Here is a 14440-nt window from a genome sequence, read left to right on the forward strand (position 1 = left end):
GGGAGATTCTGGTACTAATTTCAGGAGAGCAGATCTCTTCCCGAGGCAGCAGTATTGCAGCTTTTATGACAGAACCTCTCAGATGGTGAAATAATTCCTGCACACGTTTAATTCTGAACAAGATGCTGAAATAGAGGTTTTTGGATGGGTCAATGTCTACCAGTAGTTACTTCCTATTGGTTTGGCCTGAGAGCATGGGAATACTTTATCTACACATTTGGGGGTGTGGTTCTGTTTCAAAGACTGACATGTCTTGAACCTATGTGACCTATGTTCACGTCAATTGTTGGGGAGAAGTTTAGGGTGTTTTCCTATGTGACTGATCTTTCTTGGGCCTATGTAACCTGTAGTCATGTGCTCACCTGTGGAGGAGGGGCTTGAGGCAATACCTACATGACTGGCCTGTCTCAAACCTCTGTATAGGGGTCTTTTGGGGGTGCAGCTATGTGAGGTACTGATACTCTGGGAGACTAGGAATGTACCTGCCATCCCTTTGAGGGTCTCCTTGGGATTCAACTTATCTTGACCAGGAATAAGGGTACCTTCACTGCCCACCACCCCATACCTTCTACAGGTAGTACTTATATATTTAAGAATATATATCCATATATATGTATGCATGAATGAATATTAGCATTCTGTTAGCAGGGGCACTTCTGCTGCTGGTGGTGTCAAGCCTCCTTTTATGGGAGAATGTGGCCTCTGTACCTTTGAGGAGCAGTGAGACTGATGATGACACACTATCCATCAAGGAACTGTTTGATCATGCCATGATACTTTCTAAGAATATCAGTGACCTCAACATGGAATTGCACAGGATATTTGTAAGTACTCCACTTACATCATTGTTGTTCTTGTTCTTGTTGTTATTAAGCAACCTTCCTGTCAAAAATTATCCTGTACCACAGTTATAGTTTTAAGAAGACAAATTTCTAATAAAATACGTTTACAAAAATGATTTAAAACAGTAGTTATAGAAATGTGAAGTAACAAAAATTGGATATACTTCATGAATGAACTCTTACTGATCTTTGAATAATTCAATGAGCCTTGGAGTTTTCCCCTACTTATTTTTTAAATTTTTTTTAAATTTCCACTTTTAGCATACAAATCTAATAGACAGAACTGGGGAAGAGGTTTGAATTCCTTACTTTGTTTGCCAGAGGACAGTCTCTTTTAGAATCTTTATTTAACACACAGCACCACATTCATTAGAGGAGAAATATATTACAGTGAGTCACAAGGAATGGACAAAACACATTTAAATGGTGATGATATGACAAGAAAAAAGCCATAAAACAAAAGAAAACAAAGAAAACCAAAAACCCTGAAAGATTAGACTCTCAAATGTTTAAACACCGAGAGTCCTTGTTCAAAGAGCTACAATCATTGGAAGTTTGGGTGTGAAGAGCAATGGTTCTCTGTTTCTGAAGGCTACAGGTTATCTATTCAAGGAGGAAAGAGTATACAGGGTTTCAGCAAGAAATAAATACCCAAAGAATATGTCTCTTTTTCCAATAAGCATTCATTGATGCCATCGTTTAACTCACCACTTTTTCTGTTTTTTCTCTCATCCCGTCTCAGACTATCAGTAAGATCTCTGCAAAACTTTTTGATAAATTTGTGAGTACACTGTTTACTTCTATCTTTTTTCCATGCCCCCTCCTAAGGTTTGAATTAATGACTTTGCTTAAGCTTAGAATGAGAATGAATCAAATTTTACTTTCAAGTGTCATACCGCCACCTGTATAAGAAAATGACAGCCACAAAAAAGCAGAATAAGAAAGGGACAGCTTTAGGACATCTCTGGTTTGCAAGAAATACAAGGATTTCTAAGGTCCTTTTCCAATTTTTAATTGTTGTTTACTTAAAAAATTGTGTACTTGCAACATAATATTTTAATAGTTGTGTCTTGTGAAGAATTCTGATCCCATGATTTTGCTTCTATGGAGCCAGTCTCTGTTAACATATTTGCCTAGCACCTTGGAGATATCCAATAGAGAAGACAGGCACTGCAGTGAGTGAGAAGCAATGTGTGGAATGAATATAAAGTGTAATAATTCAAGAGGAGGGGAATAGAAAACAGCAACAATACCACATGTACTTCTCATAGACACCTAAATGCTGAGAATCATACATATTTTTTATTTAAAACATATGTAAGGATTTCTGTTTTTTAAAAAAAGGTCATTCACTGGAATTGCTTGTTTAGAAAAGAAACAGGTTCTGTCTTCCAGAGGACTATATGTTCACTGTTAAAGACCAAATGGTTTTAGTACTTAAATGTGCACCCATAGTATGTCTCTTTTTGCAACAAATATGCATTTGTGTTGTTGTTTGCACATATTTTTTAACCATTCTGCCCTTTCTGATTCAGCTAAGTTCATCATCATCACACTCCTATGACCAATTTATAAGTAACAAATTTATTTCCATTTCCCCCCAAAATCTTTAATGCACTAGTGATATTACTTGAACTTATAAGAGAAATCAGCAAAGACCAATCACCAGGTATTATATCCAGAGGTGCATTTTGTTATTTCTCTCTTGTATTATGATACATGAAACATTATGGCAGTAAAAAGGAAAATGAGAGTGAAGGAATTTGTAAAAAATTATTTGCTCAATTTCTAAATTCTTTAAAATTTTAATTAAAATTTTAATTGTAAACAAAAGTATACCTGTTGTTGTGACTAGATCTTCTGTATCTGAATATAACTTTTAAGCAGACAGGAAACATTGGCATTTTTTACTTAGTTCACTGCAGATGTCCTTGAAGGCTGAACTGCATTGTAGTCACTTGGGTGTAGGAAACAGAAGCAACGAAAATGGAAACCATATCAAGGGAATTGAAAAACACTAATTTACTTTCAGGAACCCCAATGCTTTGATTACATTTACAGATCTCCAGTGTTGGAGTTCAATTCGTAGGGGGGGCTAGTTGACAAGAAAAAATAAACATCCTCCACTGATGACTGTTATCTATTCAAGGTCAGTCAACATAAAGGAGAAAACTGTAAAGCTTCAGGAAAACCGTGGGTATAAAGAGAATGTGTCTCTGCATTTGCCACATATGTGTTATTATTGTCTATATTCAAGTTGGTTTCTCATTCCTAACTCTATACTGACTCTTTCAAATTTTTAACATTCCTGGGACCTCATTCAACTTCTCAGTAGCTGATTATTAGTTTAAATAATAAGTTATTATAGTATGTTTAAAATATAATATTTATAAACAATTTGTTAATTAAAATGCTAACATTATTTACAATTTCATTGATTTTAAATTTCATTGCTTACTAAAACGATAAAATTGCTATATCTAGTTGTGTCAAACTTAGCACAATTTCAGTCAGAGTTTATGATTAACACTGGATGGTACAAATGTTCATTTTCTTTTTTGTTTAATTTTCTTTTTCTTGGATATTTTATGTATTTACATTCCAAATGTTATTACATTTCCCCCCTCTCCCATACTACCTCCCCTACTCACTGCTTCTTAAAGGATGCTCCTTCTCCATCTCACCCACTCCCAATGTCAACAACCTGGCATTCCCCTACATTGCGGGGAAAAAACCTTGACAGGTCCAAGGTCTTTTGTCCTATTGATGCTAGACAATGCTGTTCTCTGCTATTATCCAGCTGAAGCCATGGGTTCTTCCATGTATACACATTGGGTGGTAGTTTAGTCCTTGGGGGTTCTAGTCGGTCCTGTTTAGTTGATATTGTTGCTCTTCCTATGTGGATTTAAAACCCTTCAGCGCCTTCAGTTCTTTCCTTAACTCCTCCACTGGGGTCCCCATGCTCAATGGGTAGGTGCAAGGATCCTTATCTGTATCAGTAATGCTCTGACAGAGCCACTCAGGAGACATTCATATCTGACTCTTGTCAGCAAGCACTTCTAGGCATTAGTGACTGGGTCTGATGACTGCATATGAGATGGATCCCCAGGTAGGGCAGGCTCTAGATGACATATTCTCCAGTCCCTCCTTCACTTATTGTCCCTGTGTTTCCTCCCATGAGAATTTTCTTCTCGCTTCTATGAAGGAAGGAGGCATTCACATTTTAGTATTACTTTTTATGAGTTTAATATGATCTGTGAATTTTTTCTTAGGTTTTCTAAGCTCTTGGATTAATGTCCAATTATCAGTGAATGCATACCATGTATGTTCTTTTATGATGGGGTTACCTCACTCAAGATGATGTTTTCTAGTTCAATCCATTTGCATAAGTTCTTGTAGTCATTGTTTTTAATAGCTGAATAGTACTCCATTGTATAAATGTATCCCATTTTCTGTATCTATTCCTCTGTTGAAGGGCATCTGGGTTCTTTCCAACTGAGTTTTATAAATAAGGCTGCTATGATCATAGGTGAGCAGGTGTCCCTGTTACATGTTGGAGTATCTTTTGGGTATATGTCCAGGAAGGATATACTTAGATCTTCAAGTAATAAATAGTATGTCCATTTTTCTGAAGAACTTCTGACTGATTTCCAGAGTGGTTATACCAACTTGCAATCATACCAACAATGAAGGCATGTCTCTATTTCTCCACATCCTTACACACAACTGCTGTCACTTGAGTTTTTGACCTTAGTCATTCTAATTGGTGTGAGGTAGAATCTCAGGTTTGTTTTGATTTGCATTTCTCTAATGTTTAAGGATGTTGAATATTTCTTCAGGTGCTTCTCAGTGATTCAGTATTCCATAGTTGAGAATTCTTTGTTTAGCTCTGTATGTCATTTTTAAAGTAGAATTATTTGATTCTCTGGAGTCTAACTTATTAAGTTCTTTGTATATATTAGTTATTAGCCCTTCATTGGATGTAGGATTGGAAAAGATCTTTTCCCAATCTGATGGTTGTTGTTTTGTCCTGTTGACAATGTCTTTTGCCTTACAGAAGCTTTGCAATTTTGTGAGGTCCCATTTGTCAATTCTTGATCTTAGAGCATAAACCACTGGTGTTCTGTTCAGGAAAATTTCCCCTATGCTTATGTGTCTGCGTCTCTTTGCACTTTCTCTTCTATTAGTTTCAGTGAATGTGGAGGCTTTAGATCAATTATGTCTTTAGCTTTGTACAAGGAGATAAGAATTGGTCAACTTGCCTTCTTTTACATTCTGACCTCCAGTTGAACAAGCACAATTTGTTGAAAATGCTATTTTTTTCCACTGGATAGTTTTAGCGCCTTTATCAAAGATCAAATGGCCATAGTTGTGTGGGTTCATTTTTGGTTCTTAAACTCTATTCCACTTATCTACCTGCCTATCTCTCTAACAATCCAATGTGTCATTTATCACTATTGCTCCGTAATACAACTAGAGTTCAGGGATGGTGATTTCCCCAGAAGTTCTTTTACTGTTGAGAATAGTTTTTGATAGACTTTTTGTTGTTGTTGTTGTTGTTGTTGTTGTTGTTGTTACAAGTGAATTTGCAAATTTATCTTTCTAAATCTGAAGAATTCAGTTGAAATTTTGATGAGGTTGCATTGAATCTGTAGATTGCTTTTGGTAAAGTGGCCATTTTTACAATAATAATCCTGCCTATCCATGAGCATGGTAGATCATGAGATCACTCCTTTATTGAGTCTTTGGGTGGTTTAGGTATAAGTATAATTTTGGCTTCAAAGATCAAATTGCATAGTGATACTTCTGTTTCTATTGTGTGGAGCAATTTGAAGAGTATTGGATTTAAATATTCTTCAAAGGACTGAAAGAATTCTGCACTGAAACCATATGATACCGGCCTTTTTTATTTGGAAGACATAATGAATGCTTATATTTCTTTAGGTATTATGGGACTGTTTAGAAGGATTATCTGATCCTCATTGAACATGGGTATCTGGTACCTGTGCAGAAAAATTTGCATTTCCTCCAGTTTTCCAGTTTTGTTATGTATAGGTTTTTGTAGTAGGATTTGGTAAGTTTTTAAATTTCCTCTGATTCTGTTATATCTCCCTTTTAATTTCTGATTTAGTTAATATGGATACTGTCTCTCAGCTCCTTGGTTTGGCTGGCTAAGGGCTTATTTATCTTGTTGATTTTCTCAAAGAACCAGATCCTGGTTTTGTTGATTCTTTGCAATATTCTTGCTGATTCTACTTTGGTGATTTCAGTTTTGAGTTTGATTATTTTCTGCCATCTACTCTTGTTGGGTAAATTTGCTTCTTTTTATAATAGAGCTTTCAGGTATGATGTTAATCACTTAGTCTATGCTCTCGCCAGTTTCATTTTGAAGGAACTCGGAGCTATAGGTTTTCCTCTTAGCACTGCTTCATTGAATCCCAAAAATTTGGGTATTTTGTTTTTCATTTTCATTAAATTCTAAAGACGCCTTTAATTTTTCTTTATTCCTTCCTTGACCAACTTATTATTGAGAAGAGTGTTGTTGAGTTTTCATGTATATGTGGGCTTTCTGTTGTTTTTCTTTTTAATTGAATATTACCCTTAGTCCATGGTGATGTGATAGGAAGCATGAACTTATTTCAATCTCTGTATCTGTTGAGGCCTGTTTTGTGACCTATTATATGTTCAGTTTTGGAAAAGGTACCATGAGTTGCTGAGATGAAGGTATATTCTTTTGTTTTAGGATGAACTGTTCTATAGATTTCTGTTAAACCCATTTGGGTCATAACTTCTGTTAATTTCACTGTGTCTCTGTTTGTTTTCTGTATCCATGATCTGTCTATTCATACGAGTGTTGAAGACTCCTATTATTATTATTGTGTGACTTGCAATGTATGTTTATGCTTCAGTAAATTTTCTTTTATGAATGTGGGTGTCCTTGCACTTGGAGCATAGATTTTTCAAAATTGAGACTTCATCTTGGTAGATTGTTCCTTTTATGAGTGCCATGTGTCATTCCTTTTCTTTTTTGATAATGGTTGGTTGACGATTTTATTCTGTATTAGAATGGCTACTCAAGCTCATTTGTTATGAACACTTGCTTTAAAAATTTTATTCCAGCCTTCTAATTCTAGGTAGTGTCTGTCTTTGTCACTGGGGTGGATATCCTGAAAGCAGTAAAATGCTGGATCCTGTTTATGTATACAGTGTGTTAATCTATGCATTTTTATTGGGGAATTGAGTCCATTGGTATTAAGAGATATTAAGAAATAGTGATTGTTTACTGTTATTTTTTTGTTAGTGGTGGAATTACATTTGTGTTGGTATCTTCTTATGGACTTGTTGCAAGAATATTTTCTTGCTTTTTTTAGGGTGTACTTTCCCTCCTTGTGTTGTAGTTTCCCATATATTGTCCTTTGTGGGAATTGACTTGTGAAAAGATATTGTGCATATTTGGTTTTGTCCTGGAATATCTTGGTTTCTCTATCTATGGTTATTAAGAATTTTCCTGGGTATAGAAGCCTGGATTAGTATTTGTTTTCTTTTAGGGTCTATATGACATCTGTCTAGGATCTTCTAGTTGTCAGTCTCTTTTGAGAAGTCTGATGTGATGCTGATAGTTCTTCTTTTATATGCTTCTTGACCTTTCCCTTACTGATTTTAATATTTATTCTTTCTTTGTGTATTTGGCATTTTGACTATTATGTTGGAGGAGGATTTATTTTCTGTTCCAATTTGTTTGGAGGTCTGTAAGCTTCTTGTACATTTATGGGCATCTCTTTATTTAGATTAGGGAAGTTTTCTTCTATAATTTTGTTGAATATATTTACTAGCCCTTTAATTTGGGTATCGTTTTTCTCCTCTATACCTATTATTGTTAGGTTTGGTCTTCTCATTTTGTCCTGGATTTGTCCAATGTTTTGGCTTAGGAGTTTTTTGCATTTTCCATCTTCTTTAAGTATTTTTTTCAGTTTTTTGTATGATATTTTCTGCCCCTTATATTCTCTCTTCAATCTTTTGTATTCTGTTGGTGGTGCTTGCATCTATGACTCCTGATCTCTTTCCTGGGTTTTCTATCTCCAGAGTTGTCTCTCTCTGTGATTTCTTTATTGTTTATATTTCCATTTTTAGATCCTGGATTTTGTTCAATTCCTTCACCTGTTTGGTTGTTTTCCTGTAACTCTTTAAGGGATTTTTGTGTTTACTCTTTAAAGGCTTCTATCTGTTTACCTGTATTCTCCTTTATTTCTTTAAGGTAGTGATTTATGTCCTTCTTGAATCCCTCTGTCATCCTCATGTGATATGATTTTAAATTCAAATCTTAATTTTCTTCTTTGTTAGGATATCCAGTCTTTGCTGCTGTGGGAAAAATGACTTTCATGATGCTTAGAAATCCTGGTTTCTGTTGCTTAGTTTCGTGCACGGGCACTTTCCTATGTGGTATTCTGTAATGTTAGTTGGTCTTGCTGTATCTACTGTAGTTTTTCCTTCCTGTGGGCTTTTAAACCTGTGATCTTAGGATTGAGAGTGCTCCTTGGAGACCAGCTCTCTGTGGTCATGTTTTGGGTCTGAGGGTTTTGGAACAGACAGAGCTCTGGCCCCAGGTGGAGATTGGAAATTTCCTGTCCCAGGTGTCCCTTTGTCTCCCATGCCCTGTGCGCTCTTACTGGGTCTCTCTTTGGAAAGCAGTGAAGAAAGGGATTAGGAGTGAGAGCACTCCTGGTAGACCAACTCTCTGCAGGAAGATTTTGTGTGAGAGTTGTGGGACAGTCCTAAATCTGGCCACAGGTTTATTTTTGCTTGTAATAGGAAGACAACATATTATGTAGAAAACATGTAAATGATCTCAATCAATTTAGACATACAGGAAACCATATATTGATGAATATAGATGCAATATACCATGACACTGGGCCCAAGTTCTTTAAAAAAGATGATATTGAGGACATTCTTTATTTTCTATTTTTGTTATTTTAAGGGTTCTCTTTAATATAGAATGATTTAGGGAATAGAAAAGGTAATAGAAGATTTAATAGTTGAATGGGCTGAGGTTTGATATTCAAAAAAGAAAATAAAATTACACATCAAATTAAGAAGAAAGAGTATCAAACTGTTCACATCAGTATATTCTTTATCTTAGATGTTACGTACATTTCATCTGTAAAAAGTACACACCTATTGAGTACATAATATTCTGGTTGTGGATTCATTGGGTTATTTTCCAGATTTCAATTAATTGAAATTAATTTTGACATATACAGATGCTTGAATTTCTTGGGCAACAGGAGTTAATGGACAAAATCTTACCTACTACCACAAATATTCCATCAAAACACCAGAAGACATTGACGAAGCCCAAAAGGTCATCTCTGTGAGTCTTTAGCTTGATTTTCACTTGAGAACTGAGACAGTGGAATAACATTGCTTTTTCATACTGCAGGTTTTTTAAAGTACTGTAATAGATGTGGCAATTATACCTACATGACAATGGAGTAAGAATGAACAAAGTGTAGTGATTTTACTTACATAAGAAAATGCTAATATTATTCTAAGTATAGTAATTGTCCATTAAGATGTTTTGAATTAGTAATATATCTTACTACTAAATTTTATTTAATAAATTCAAACATAGTTTTGTTCTTTTGCTTACAACAGTGAATCTACCTCACTGGTATATAACACCATTACTGACTACCATGCCCAGTATTCTTGATTCTTCTGTTTCTACTATGTTCTTGCTTACCTATTCATTTCTGCATGGATTCTTAGCTTCTCTCTTTATTTTATCTGAGAGCTCCTGAACAAGGGAGTGCTTCTAAACACTGTTCAATGCTCCTGATATTAACCTATGTCCTCAGCTTTAATGAAAAGGTCTACATATCAGTACAACTCCAATTATATCTATTGTGACCCTCTCCTATGATTCTTTCCCAAAATATCACCAAATTAACATATTTAACTGTCTTGTGATAGTAATTAAGCAAATTGAGGGAAAATGTTTTTAGACATGTACTCCATGAGTAGACATTCCACAAAGTGCTATATTGGCATTGCTGTGATTACCACTCACAAAAGCTAGCTGAAGTGAGGAGACTGAGGCATTGAAAGGTTCTTATGAAACTTGTACCTGCCATCAGAGCAGGTAACAGGGCTCCATCCAATTTAAGTCCTCAGTATTATTTATATACAGCTGTGCTTCCAGGAGACTATATTGCCAATAACTTTGGATCTGATTCTTTTCACCGGATGGTTTTCCCATTTCTATCAAAATGTCTACTGGTTTCCTTCAAGCTCATTTCACTGTCTTTATGATAGCTTGAGATTTCAGAACATGAAATATTTTAAGTTAGTAATTAGGTTTATGTAAAATCCTGGGATGCACTGAAAAGTCAAAATTCCAATGTTATTTCTAACCATGCTCTTATTGAAGACCATGGCTTTCTATCGTTTCATTGTTATTACCTTGTAAGTTACTACAAATATTTTTTCTCTGTTAGAGGCAAGGACAGGGAGTGCTCTAGAATGAGTAATCCACATTTAATAATTCCAATTGTTTTCATGGAGCATTTTTATTAATTACTTAAAATAATGCAGAACACCTATGATTTTGAATAATCTAATTTACTAATTTAATGACTGTATGTTAAATAAATGTCTTACCACTAGTGCTGTAGGCACCTATTTATCCTAAACCAAGACACTACTAAGCCCTAGTGAATTCTTGGATTCTCATGGCCAATTAAAATAGTGAAGTATGAAAGATCTTAAAGGGGAATCTGATTGTGCAATTTCATATTGAAAAGAAGACATGACCTATTAAATAAAATGTGTAATTTGAAATAGTGACCTACATAAGTTATTTCATAATGTCCCTTATTCTTTCTGTTTTACCATTCTATATTATTTTATTTTCCCATTTTTCTGCCTTACAATTAAAGTAATAGATGAATATATAACCCAGGCTGTCTCATAGAAAACTAAAACAGACCAATCCTTCTTTATTTTGCTTACTAATGTACTTGCTGAAACATTGCTGCTTAGCTCAAAGACTTTCCATACGTGATACTCATTAGAATGCAGGCTTGGAATGAAACTTTTAGAAACATAATAAACCTTCTTGAAGATATGCCAGTAATGGGTGATCACATACTACCAATATTTAAAAATATTAAAACAAAAAATGGAGAACTTCTTGAGGACACAAAGAGTATCTTCAGCCATGTGAGTATTGTTTTACTTTCTACTTTTCTCACTCATGAATGATATGAGTTCTGCAATGCATATTAAATTTAAAACAGTCCTTTTGCAAGAACAATATTTGGTGCCCAATAGAATAGACTTTCCCAGAATAAATGAATAACATTAAGGTATATCTTTCTCACAGTACTTTGAACAGTACCTACTGCTCTGGGCAGAGTGCAATATTCCTGACTCCTTCATTAAGCACTCATTAAAATTAACCCTTGCCAATCACTATTCATTATTAAGGTCAAACACAAGTTTATTCTCATATACCTAATTCTGGTCCTACATCCCAGATTCATATAAAGAAAAATTTTATCTGAAGTTAATTAAATATAAGGAAATATGTACAAGAGTCTTGATTTTACTTGGAGATGGCTGACAGATTTATAATACCATGTACTAGATGTGTAACAATTCATGTCTATGATTAAAGTTTCATATTATTTTTTTCATTGTGATGACAAGTTTTTCTTTCTTAATTTTTACTTAAAATACTTTTTATATATTTGATCATATACTTTCCCTTCCCTAACACCTCCTAATTGTTCCCAATATGTTATCTAACAAAATGTGGATCTCCCTTTCTCTCTTTCTCCCTCATAAAAGAAGAAAAAAAAAGAAAAAAATCAAAATCAAAATAACCACTCTCATAAGAAAAGGTGAACCTGTGCAATATGGTTTGCATTGGCCTATTTTTTTCCTGGACTTGTAGTTTGAACTAGAGCGTACATACAACAAATGATCCTATTTTGGAGAAAACTGACATTTCTCCCTTTCATCTGGTATCATTTGCAAATAACTTTGTCTAGGGACTTTGTGTCAATCCCCATTCTCTGTGTTGGAATTTTGTCTGCTTTGAACTTATGCATGTTTTATGCATGATATCAAAGACTGTGAGATTATGGAAGTATCAGTTCTGTAGTATCATAAAGATCTGATGCCCTGGAACCCCTACCACCTACGCTTATTTACATTCTTTAAGTTTCTTTTTTATGTAGATAATGGATCTTTGGGGTTTGTGTTTAGGAGTGCAATGAAAAGATCCTATTTATATTTGAATGATCAAGAGTCTTACTCTCTGTACATTTTTCATTCCTGGATCTCCTTGTTAATTACTACCTACTGTCAGAAGAAACTTCTCTGATAAAGATTGAGAGATACTTTTCTTTGTTATGGTCATTACAATATTGCTATGTTCATTTAGCTGAATGGTAATTAGTTGGTTTTCCAGTGACTTATTTAGTCTTACATTCCAGGCCTCTTATTAACAATGTCAGTTAAGGGTCTTATCTCCTAAGCTGGTTATTAGATCCAATCAAGAGTAGATAGTTACTCCCAGAAAAATTTTGGAACTATTGGATTAATATATCTTGCAGGCAGGTATTCTAAGACCGATACCTTCCTGAAAGAAGTGTCACAGTCTTATTATTTTTCTAAATGCAATTTAATATCTAGAAAGGAAAGGAAAAGAAAGTATAAGCTGTAAAGAATAACTGATTATCATTTTGGTCATTAGTTTTATGGAACAACAGAAAATGTGGATGATTGCACCCTCTGGTCTGGCCTTGAAGACTTTCAATCATCTGATGAAGAATCTCAATTTTTGTCTCTTTGTAAATTATCCTATTGCTTGCATGTTGATATCCATACAGCTGACCTTTATCTCCAGTTATTGAAGTGTATGGTTTTTGTTAATAGTGGCATTTGCTTACCCCCCAAACTGAAAATGATTCATGATGCTGTATTATTTTTAAATAGTCTTATTTTCATACATTGTAAAGATAATCACGAGTAAAATGGGTGTCCTTTAAAAGAAAAATAAACATTGTATATGAAATAAAGTTTTAAAAATTGCTGTTAACTTTCATTTATTTAGTATTAATACCTTTTAAATGCTTGATTAACAAATGGAAAAATCCTCAACTTCCTTTAGAATCACAGTAAAGTAATGTATTGTTGATATAGTTATTAGAATCAGAGAATAAATTTACAACTAAACAAATTTCCATGTTATTAAATAAATGAGACTATTGGAATACCTCAAGAACATTCTTGAGTTTGATAAATCCTATCTAGTCACCCTATGCTAAAGTCAACCATCAGGGCCTGCCAGACCAGCACATGGTGAGTTCTGATTTAGCTTTTTATGCGTTATCTCTTATCTCTAAGATTCTTGCACTCATTAAAATCCTCAATGAGGATCCCATTGTATTAGACTCTGTTATCCAATCTAGTCTTATGACCACTTCCAATGCCTTCCAAACCTTCAGGTTTGGGGAAGGATTCAGATCCTGTGAGCATGATCAATTCCTTCTTTCCACCAGACTTTACACTGTCATTCAAAGCCATTATATTCTGTCCAGGTACAGTCAGGCTGGTATAGACTTATCTTCTGGCCTAGCCTAGTCAATATCTACTCTTGTCTCTAACCCTTCTGCACTAACTCAAATACACCATTTTAATAGCCCAGAAAATGTATCCATATACTCGGGTTAAATATAGCTCTTATCCTTTCTCTAAGAAACTGTCCAATCTCATATTTCTCAGTATTCATATATTAGCTGCAGCTCTCAGATATTATCTGAGAATTTCCTTTGAGAAGTGCATAGTGATAAGCACAGAAACTTTCAAATAGTGAAAGGACAAAAAATAAGAATTAGTTATCTGGTTGGATGATTTCCCACCAAAAGTATATATATATATATATATATACATATATATATATATTGTGTGTGTGTATGTGTGTGTGTGTGTATGTATGTATGTATGTATGTATGTATGTTTCACACCAAACCCAAATTCCAGGAACCACTTTGAAAACCGGAACAGAGAAATTGTTGAGAGAGAGAGAAAGAGCAAGAGAGAGAGGAAGAAGAAGAAGAAGAAGAAGAAGAAGAAGAAGAAGAGGAGGAGGAGGAGGAGGAGGAGGAGGAGGAGGAGGAGGAGGAGGAGGAGGAAGAGGAGGAGGAGGAGGAGGAGGAGGAGCACCAGAGGAAAGCCTTGACTTTTTCATGTGATAGGGCCCATTAACTCAAAGTAAATGTGCTTGCTTGTACAATAACTTCATGAGCACAAGACAGTAAGCATTCAAACATGGAATAGGGATGTGGCATGGGCATTTCCCTTACTGGTGGTTAATAGTTTCATGGAAAAAAAGGCTATAGCCACTCTTATGTACTCCACAGCCCAATAGATGACAGCAAAACTATGTTGCCACAAATTTGACTTGGTGCGTTGCTCAAAAAAAGAATACAAACATTGAAAACTTCGAGAAGGATATAGGAAAGAACAATTACATTAGGCAGTAGATAAATTACAAGCAAATTTGAAGGCTAAGTAATATTGTCGCATGT

The 14440-nt window shown here is 34.8% G+C and overlaps 1 pseudogene; it reads left to right on the top strand.

Moving 5' to 3' along the window:
• The first annotated feature begins 623 nt into the window (after positions 1–623).
• On the top strand, positions 624–13493 carry Prl7a1l-ps1 (prolactin family 7, subfamily a, member 1 like, pseudogene; annotated as a pseudogene).
• Positions 13494–14440: the final 947 nt, after the last annotated feature.

Source organism: Rattus norvegicus, chromosome 17 (assembly GCF_036323735.1).
Source record: "Rattus norvegicus strain BN/NHsdMcwi chromosome 17, GRCr8, whole genome shotgun sequence".
Taxonomy (NCBI): domain Eukaryota; kingdom Metazoa; phylum Chordata; class Mammalia; order Rodentia; family Muridae; genus Rattus; species Rattus norvegicus.